We start from the raw sequence: 8,188 nt of genomic DNA, 5'->3' as shown, positions 1-8,188 counted from the left end.
GTATATAGCACTTTAGTAAGCTGAATGCAGAAGTCCCACTGGCTACACCAAAATGGTGAATACATGGCGTGTCTGCAGAATTGATCACAGGCAACTGGAACTAGAATTACATGGAAAACTGGGAGCAGGAATAAAAGTAGCATGCATTTTACCAGGGTATTCTTCAGATATCCTAACTGTGACATATTCCTTTCTCTTCCTGAAGGTGTCTACTTCACTTACTATTTTCCATTTCCAGCAACAAATGAAGCAGAAACGAAATGGAGAATAGCTGCTCTATTTCAGCAAAGGGATTGTGAAAAAATTAGCACATGATCGTACAATCAGTGTGATAACACACAAGAAAGGCTGCATGGTTTTGGCATTTGCTAATATTTGAGTACACAGTTTGGCAAAACTTCTTGTTGTCTTTGGGAGATGCTATTCTGGCGTCTATGGGTTCCACAGCTGGGATTCAGGCATGGTGGGGGCTGCTTCAGGCATTGCAATGATAGCTTCTGTCAAAAGGACAACTGTCACCCTTTATACCCTGTTTTCTCTGTCTGTCCTGGTTTTGGCTGGGATAGAGTTAGTTTTCTTCTTAGTAGCCAGAATAGTGCTGTGTTTTGGAATTAGTATGGGATTTGTTATGAGAACAATGTTGATAATGTACTGATGTTTATAGTTGTTGCTAAGACATCAAGGACTTTGCAGCTTCCCATGTTTTTCCAGTGTGCAGGTGCACAATGAGCTGGGAGGGAGCATGGCCAGAGCAAAGGACCCACAACTCCTAGTTTAGGATATGATCTTAGGTTTAGGATTGAGGCCCAAATCGGTCAACGGAATATTTGGTATCATGCAATGTCATGCTCAATGTATAGACGAGGGTTGGCCAGGAAGCTCTCTCTTCTTTGGATCTTTCTTTGGGACTTTCACTCTTCCGGGATTGCATTTTCGGGACTTCTTTGTTTGAGCATCGCTAGCTGGGATGGGTCAGGTGTTGGTCAGTGGGTGGTGAGCAATCACACTGTGCATCACTTGTTTGTATATATTATCATCATTTTTATATATTATCATATATTATTATCATTTATTACTATTTTTATCACTATTGCTTTTACTTTTATTTTATTTCAATTATTAAATTTTTCTTATCTCAACCCATGAGTCTCCTTCCCTTTCCTCCTTCGATTCTCTTCCTCATCCCCCAGGGTGGAGGAGGCTGGGCGAGCAGCTGCGTGGTGTTTAGTGGCTGGCTGGGTTAAACTATGACATTGTCCTTCTCCTAGTCCTCCTTTTCTTCTCTGCCCGCATTCAGAGCTGCTTCTCTTCACCTACTCAGTTTTTCTTCCTAGTGATTCCTTATTTAATCCCTCAAGGCTCCCTACTCCAATCCTTGACCAATCCCTGGTTCCCATCTTCCTGACTCCTCACTTCTCTGGCCTTTTTCGCGGTGACTGATTCTACGCTTGCCCATTGCCCACTTCCTAATACTTACTGCTCTTGGATGCCGTCTCCTTTCTTTAGACATTTTGTGCAATTTTGGTCTGTCCCTCCCCTTCTATCGGTTCTTGGTCCTAGTACATCAGACAAGCTCTCATAGCTATTTTACCATCTCATCGTGCCTAAACTCATCTCTGCTCTCTGGTTTGCAGGTCCACTGTTTCTTCATCTACTGCAGTTACCTTAATGAATCAGTTCCTTGCTCATCTTCAGTTTCCCTCCTTGATTCATACTCCTACACTATTTGTCAGGATAGTTCGTGTCTGTTTCCTTCCCTACTCCAGTTTTTAGACTGACTCTATCCCCAAACAAGGTCCTTTTTCATAGAATCATAGAATGGCATAGGCTGGAAGGGACCTTAGAGATCATCTAATCCAACCTCCCTGTCATGGGCAGAGACACCTCTCAACTAGACCAGGCTACTCAAGGCACCGTCCAACTTAGCCTTGAACACCTCCAGGGAGGAGGCATCCACAACGTCTCTGGGCAATTTATTCCAAAGTTTTACCACCCTCGTACTGAAGAATTTCTTCCTGAGATCTAATCTAAATCTGTTCTCCTTCAACTTAAACCCATTTCCCCTTGTCCTGTCAGTGGACACTCTTGTAAAAAGTCCCTCCCCAGCCTTCCTGTAGGTTCCCTTCAGGTATTGGAAGGCAGCTATTAGGTCCCCTGAAGTCTTCTCTTTTCAAGGCTGAACAATCCCAGCTCCCGCAACCTGTCCTCGTAGCAGAGGTGGTCCAGCCCCTGGATCATCTTTGTGGCCCTCCTCTGAACACGCTCCAACAGGTCTATGTCTCTCTTATGGCGGGGACACGAGAACTGGACGCAGTACTTGAGGTGAGGTCTCACAAGAGCAGAGTAGAGGGGGAGAATCACTTCTCTTGACCTACTGACCACGCTTCTCTTGATACATCCCAGGATGCGGTTGGCCTTCTGGGCCACATGAGCGCACTGCCGGCTCATGTTGAGCTTCTCATCTATAAACACCCCCAAATCCTTCTCTTCAGGGCTACTCTCAACCCAGTCTGTGCCCAGTTTGTATTTTTCAAAAACTGCACTCATTCTTGCGTTACTCTTGACCTCTCTTGCTGATTCAAGAATCTGTATTGGCTAACTCCAGTTTGTGTGTTTGTAATTTGAAGACTTTGATTCAGTACAACTTATAAGTTTTGGTAGAACTTATAAATTTGCTTTATTGCTGAATTGTACTGTTATGTGGTGTCAGCTAGCCAGAGAGTATCACAATCTCTGACTGTGACCAGAGACAAACTGTCGATGCAAATGGTTTTGCACATCAAAAGAATATTACTGAACAGTAAGTTGACAGAAGTCAAGGAGAACTGACACTCACAAATTTTCCCGCTGAAAGGTTTTGAAGAAGGTTGAAGCATTTCCCTAGGTATGGAAGAGAGATGGCAGTGATAGTGCTACCACTTGAAATCTTAGAGGGTTGCAGAAAATAAAGGTTGAAAATAATGTATAGTAGTAAATATCGAGCAACCCCATTATTAATACAATATTAATATCTTTGATCACCTCTCTCTTCTCAACTTCTGCCCATCGTTGTGATTTTATTTATTTCTTTAATAGCAAAGGCCCTATATGATACATCTTGCAGAGGAGGCTCTGCTGATAAGCACAAGTGAAGGTTAAGTGTTTGACTTTCCTTGACATCCTATGTGGTAGAAGCGTTTGATTGCTGATACCATCTGTGCAAAACTTTTCCCTGCATCTTCAAATATACTGGTACAGAACAAAGTAATCCAACTCCTGTGCAGAACTCGAGTTATTAAAATAACACAAATATGCTTTTAAATGTAGTTTGTAAAACTTATCTTCTGTTTTAATAAATGAGAAGCAATCAGTTTAAAAGCAGTGCTGAAAAAAAAAGCAATGGAATGTAGCAGCAGTTCTGATGCGATGTCTTTGTAATAATAATTTTTTTAAGAGAGGGAGTTGATTGCAATGCGTTTTGGCTTAAGCTAGACAGAAATTAGGGATTTTGCACTTCTACAAGTAATACCAAATGCAAGAGGTCTCTTGAGAGCTGGAGAACTTACAAAGTATTAGTGACTTAATCATCTCAGCAGCTGCTATGCTAAAAGGAAATTATTTTTCAAATTACTTTTCCAGGATTGCGTTCTTAAACATTTAAACATAGATGCAGACATGAGGAACAAGGTATGTGTAAATAATCCCAGTCACTTTAGTAAGTGATACGTGTATGCACGTGCTCGGAAAAAAAATATATGTCAGAACTGGACTTGAAAATGCTGTCTTGTGCAAACAGGAGGAGTGAGCATTAAGTTCCTGCTGAGGGCCAAGGAGGGCTTTCCAACGTTGTTGGATACGCCTCACATTGCTGTGTGTCATGGCCGTGTTTCTATCTCCAGCACTGGCCCTCCTGCTTTCCTCATGCACGGTTTCTGTCCTAGGCTCTGCCACACCACCATCACAGCCACCATCCTGGTACCACAGAGAAAATTTGGGCTCTGGGAGCCCGTTATCGGTTACGGAGAGGAACGGCTGCCAGGCTGATCAGAGAGCAGGACACAGGCATGGCAAAAAGGGGCAGGGTTTGTTCTGGATCTTGTTGCAGAAATCTGCAGAAAGGAAGTGTTTGTAATAAGGTGATTAGAAAGAAGTGTCTGAATAAGGCTTTTAAAAATTGTTTTAATTTGGGATCAATGTTTTTAGCAGCTCTGAACTGCAGTTCTCTCTTTGGACTATACAGTATGCCGTGTTTACCTGAGTTGTTTTTCTTTAAATATAAACCTTATTAACAACAAAGAATGTTTTATAGTTTTAGTGAATATAAGCCATTGTTGCCTTTTGGAAGGGAAGTAATAATGAGGCACTGCAGCTCTGCTTTAGTTGGACAGGTCTTCTAAACATTCACTGCTAGTGTTGGCTGCGCGTGTTCACTAATTGTTTCGAAGAGGTAGATTTTTTTTTTTTTAGCAGCCCTTTCAACGTGCCTAAGTGAGCCGAAAAGATCACTGTTTCCGAATTAGAAATTTCTTCTGGTGAAATTTACATGATAAAAGAAACTTGCAGTAATATGAAATGCAACGGTTAGAGTTTGGGGGTTTTTTTTTTGAACCTAGAGGCATTTCTCAACTTCATTGTTCCATTAAGCTACATGAACTGTGTTTTGTTCCTCTTTGGGAAGAGCTATACTTCTGTCACTAGTAGAGATCACAGTGTACTTGCCCTATAAACTCTTTGAGAAGAAAAGAAAACAAATTACAGTATTTAAAGCAGTGCAAGTATGAAAAAGAAACCAAGGGTCTGAAAATATTTTACATTTGTATACAGCCTCCTTTCCCAGCATCCACAAGGTTACAATAATGCATTATGGACTCGTGGTGTCCTCATAAATTGTGTATTACTACCTGTTTCGTTACTGGGGAGCTGAGATACGGAAATACTTGCGGTTTCTTAATTCATGCAGGAAGCCAGAAAAAAAAAAAAAAGAAATAGTATCCCTTTTTTTGAATCCTAATTGTGTTTGAAGCAAAAAAGCATTTTTTTTCCCCTCATCAAATAATAGCGAAGAATGGAAGGGATCTCTGGCTGTCCTAAAGTTCATCCCCATCAAGAGTTCCGCTCTGTTTACGTCAGTCTTGTAATATGTTTAACTTGTTCTCTAGTGACAAATATACTGCTGTTCAAGGAGAAGCCGCTGCCTGAGTGTTCTCACACCTTTCAAGGAGTCGCACACACACCACCTGGGACTGTAACTGCTGGGACCAGAGTCTCTTCGCAGCGGGCCACTCCAGTGAGCCAACCGGTGCCCCTTTCGACTCCTCACTTGCACACACAGTCATCCTCAGATGCTTCCTCTTCCTTTGGACTCAACCCTAGGTTTTCCATAGCAGAGTCTAAGGATTAAAATCTTGGGAAAAAAAAAAAAAATTTGTTCAGATGGTGCAGCCGGGGCCAAAAAAAACCAGCTCAAGCTGGGTGCCTTCAGAAAGGGACTCCAGCTGAAGAAATCCCTGGACAATTATACCCTTACCGCCTGTGCACCCGCCCCGATGCGCTCTTCATGCACCCTTCTGTCCAATGGTGATTTCTAGTTTGGGGTCTTCTGACTTCTTATTGGATTCTTTCTCTGTCTTCAGGCAGGTCGGCCATCAACTGTTCTTATCTTGCCAAGTTGCAGCTTCTACTTGACAGCCTCCTTATCTTCTGGTATGCACTTCTTGCACACCTGCTCGCTGGCGGAACACGGGAATCTGAGAAAGTCCTAGACTTAGGATAAACACTATTTAGCAACAGCCAAAACATCAGTGTGTTATCAACATTATTCTCATACTAAATCCAAAACACAGCACTCTACCAGCTACTAAAGAGGAAAATTAAATCAGTTAATGCCGAAGACATATCTAGGAGAAAGTTCACAGCTTGCTGCCTGAGGCTTTGGCAAATCTAGCTACTCATGCCAAGTTAGTAATGCTAAACACACAGTATATGCTGTAACCCTTGCGTCCTAATGCTAAACGATTGACTCCAAGCGATTCATTCTATTTAAAACTTACAGATTTAAGCTAAACAACTAGTATTTCTTAACAACCACAACCTCTCCAGGCAGTATGTTTCAGCATCTCACTGTGTTTATCATTAAAAAACTTTGCTGCAATTTAAATCTATTACTTCTTGTTCATGACAGCCATGGAGAACAAATTACTCCTTTCCTTTGAAAACTGTGACCATACTCCTCCTCAGTCTTCCCATCTGGAGATTAAGCAATTGCAGTTCTTTTGATCTTTCGTTGTAGGTCGTGTTTTCTAACCTTCTGATCATTCTCATTGCACTCTGCTGCTCTCTCCAGTTATCGACATCGTTCTTGAAATGTGGTGCCAAAAGCAAGGCACTGCGCTCATGGCTGATGCCCCAAAAGTACGGAATAAAGCAGGAGGATTACTCCACTACTCTGTCAGAGTAATTTCCTGCTACACACCAAATATGATGTTTGCCTTTTCCCCCACAGAACGACACTGTTGATTCATTTTGCTTGTCCTGCGTTGGAGGTCTGTTTTACTGCAGAAAGGGTACCTGACCGCTTGGGCCCCAGCCTGCTCTCTGTGTGCCCACCTCGCATCTGTCATACGTGTGAGTAGGGGCTCTCCCCGTCTTATTTCTGAATTGTGGCTCTTCGTCAGTGGAGAGCGCTCAAAAGGCATTTGATTTGCTGATTTAGAATTGGACTATCTCATCCTTTCTAGATCTGATATGTAGAGATGTCATGGTTTAACCCCAGCCGAAACTAAGCACCACGCAGCCGTTTGATCGCTCCCCTCCCTGCAATGGGATGGGGAGGAGAATCAGAAAAAAAACTCGTAGGTTGAGATAAAGACAGTTTAATAGGACGGGAGGGGAGGCGGGAATAATAACAGTGATAATAAAAGAATATACAAAACAAGTAATGCACAATGCAATTGCTCATCACTGGCTGACTGATTCCCAGCCCATTCCTGAGCAGCGATCCTGCTGACCCTGGCCAATGCTCCCAATTTATACAGTGAGCATGGCGTTATATGGTATGGAATATCCCACTGATCAGTTTGGGCCAGCTGCCCTGGCTATGCTCTCTCCCATCCTCTTGTGCACCTGGTAGAGCATGGGAAGCCGAAAATCCTTGACTGCTTAGCAACAACTAAAAGTATCTGTGTAGTATCAGAATTGTTCTCATACTAAATCAAAAAAAACATAGCACTATACCAGTTACTAAGAAAATTAGCTCTGTCCCAGCCGAAACCAGGATAACAGGAACGTAAAACTGAGAGGCCATCCAAGCCCTTACTACTGCAGACACCACCATAAAATAATTCCTTTAATAAATTCTTCAGATGTAATTTCTCCTTCTTGCTTACACTGTGTTGACTGGAAGATCATTCCAGGACCTCAGTCACCACTAGAGGGTGGTTCAAATATTTGCTCTAATGTCCAGTTTAACTGTATTCACTTGTTTTCATAGCAGAAGGTTCTCTGTGGTGTTGATACCTGTGCAAAGAGCAACCTTGTCTCTTTCTTTTGCTAGGACCTGTAAGCCAAGACGTTTCAATCTCCTTTAACTTGACAAGTGCCGTGATTGTCAGGGTCATCTTTGGCAGCGCTGCGTGTTTGACTTCCATTTTCCTGGGCTGCGGAGACTGCAAGAAAGAGAAAAAGCACAATCTGCAGCAGCTGGTGGGTGATAAAAACAGGTGTTGCGTTTTACCTGATTTTTCTACTTATCATCCTCGTTTTCATTTGTTCTCTTCAAAACATTTTAAATGAAACTTCACTCAAAGGAGAGCTAATCCTCATCTAATCCTGCGCTTCCCCCCCGCGCCCCCCGCCGCCGGGCGGCTGATGGGGCCCGGGGAGGCGGGAGAGCGGCCCGGGAGGAGGCGGCGGCCGCCGGGCCAGCCCTCCGCAGGCGGCTCTCCGCACCGCCTGCCCTGCCGGTGACAGCTCCCGCCTGGCAGGAGGAGCCTGCCCCGCTCCTCCTCCTGCTGCGGGCGGCGGTGGTGCCGGGGGCGGGCGCAGGGCGCAGGCCCCGCGGTAGCCGGAGCCATGTGCAGGCGGGAGGCGAGCGGCGCTGAAAGGGGGGCGAGCGTAGCTTGTTTGGGGCCCGCGGGTGTCGTTGGAGCCCGGGAAGCGGGGCTGGGGTCTGGCGGGAGCGGAGGGTTGGCGGGGATGGGGAGCGAGGAGC

The sequence above is a fragment of the Tauraco erythrolophus genome, chromosome 5 (genome assembly GCF_009769465.1).
Source record: "Tauraco erythrolophus isolate bTauEry1 chromosome 5, bTauEry1.pri, whole genome shotgun sequence".
Taxonomy (NCBI): Eukaryota; Metazoa; Chordata; class Aves; order Musophagiformes; family Musophagidae; genus Tauraco; species Tauraco erythrolophus.
The sequence above is the reverse complement of the archived record's forward strand: the minus strand, read 5'-3'. Positions refer to the sequence as shown.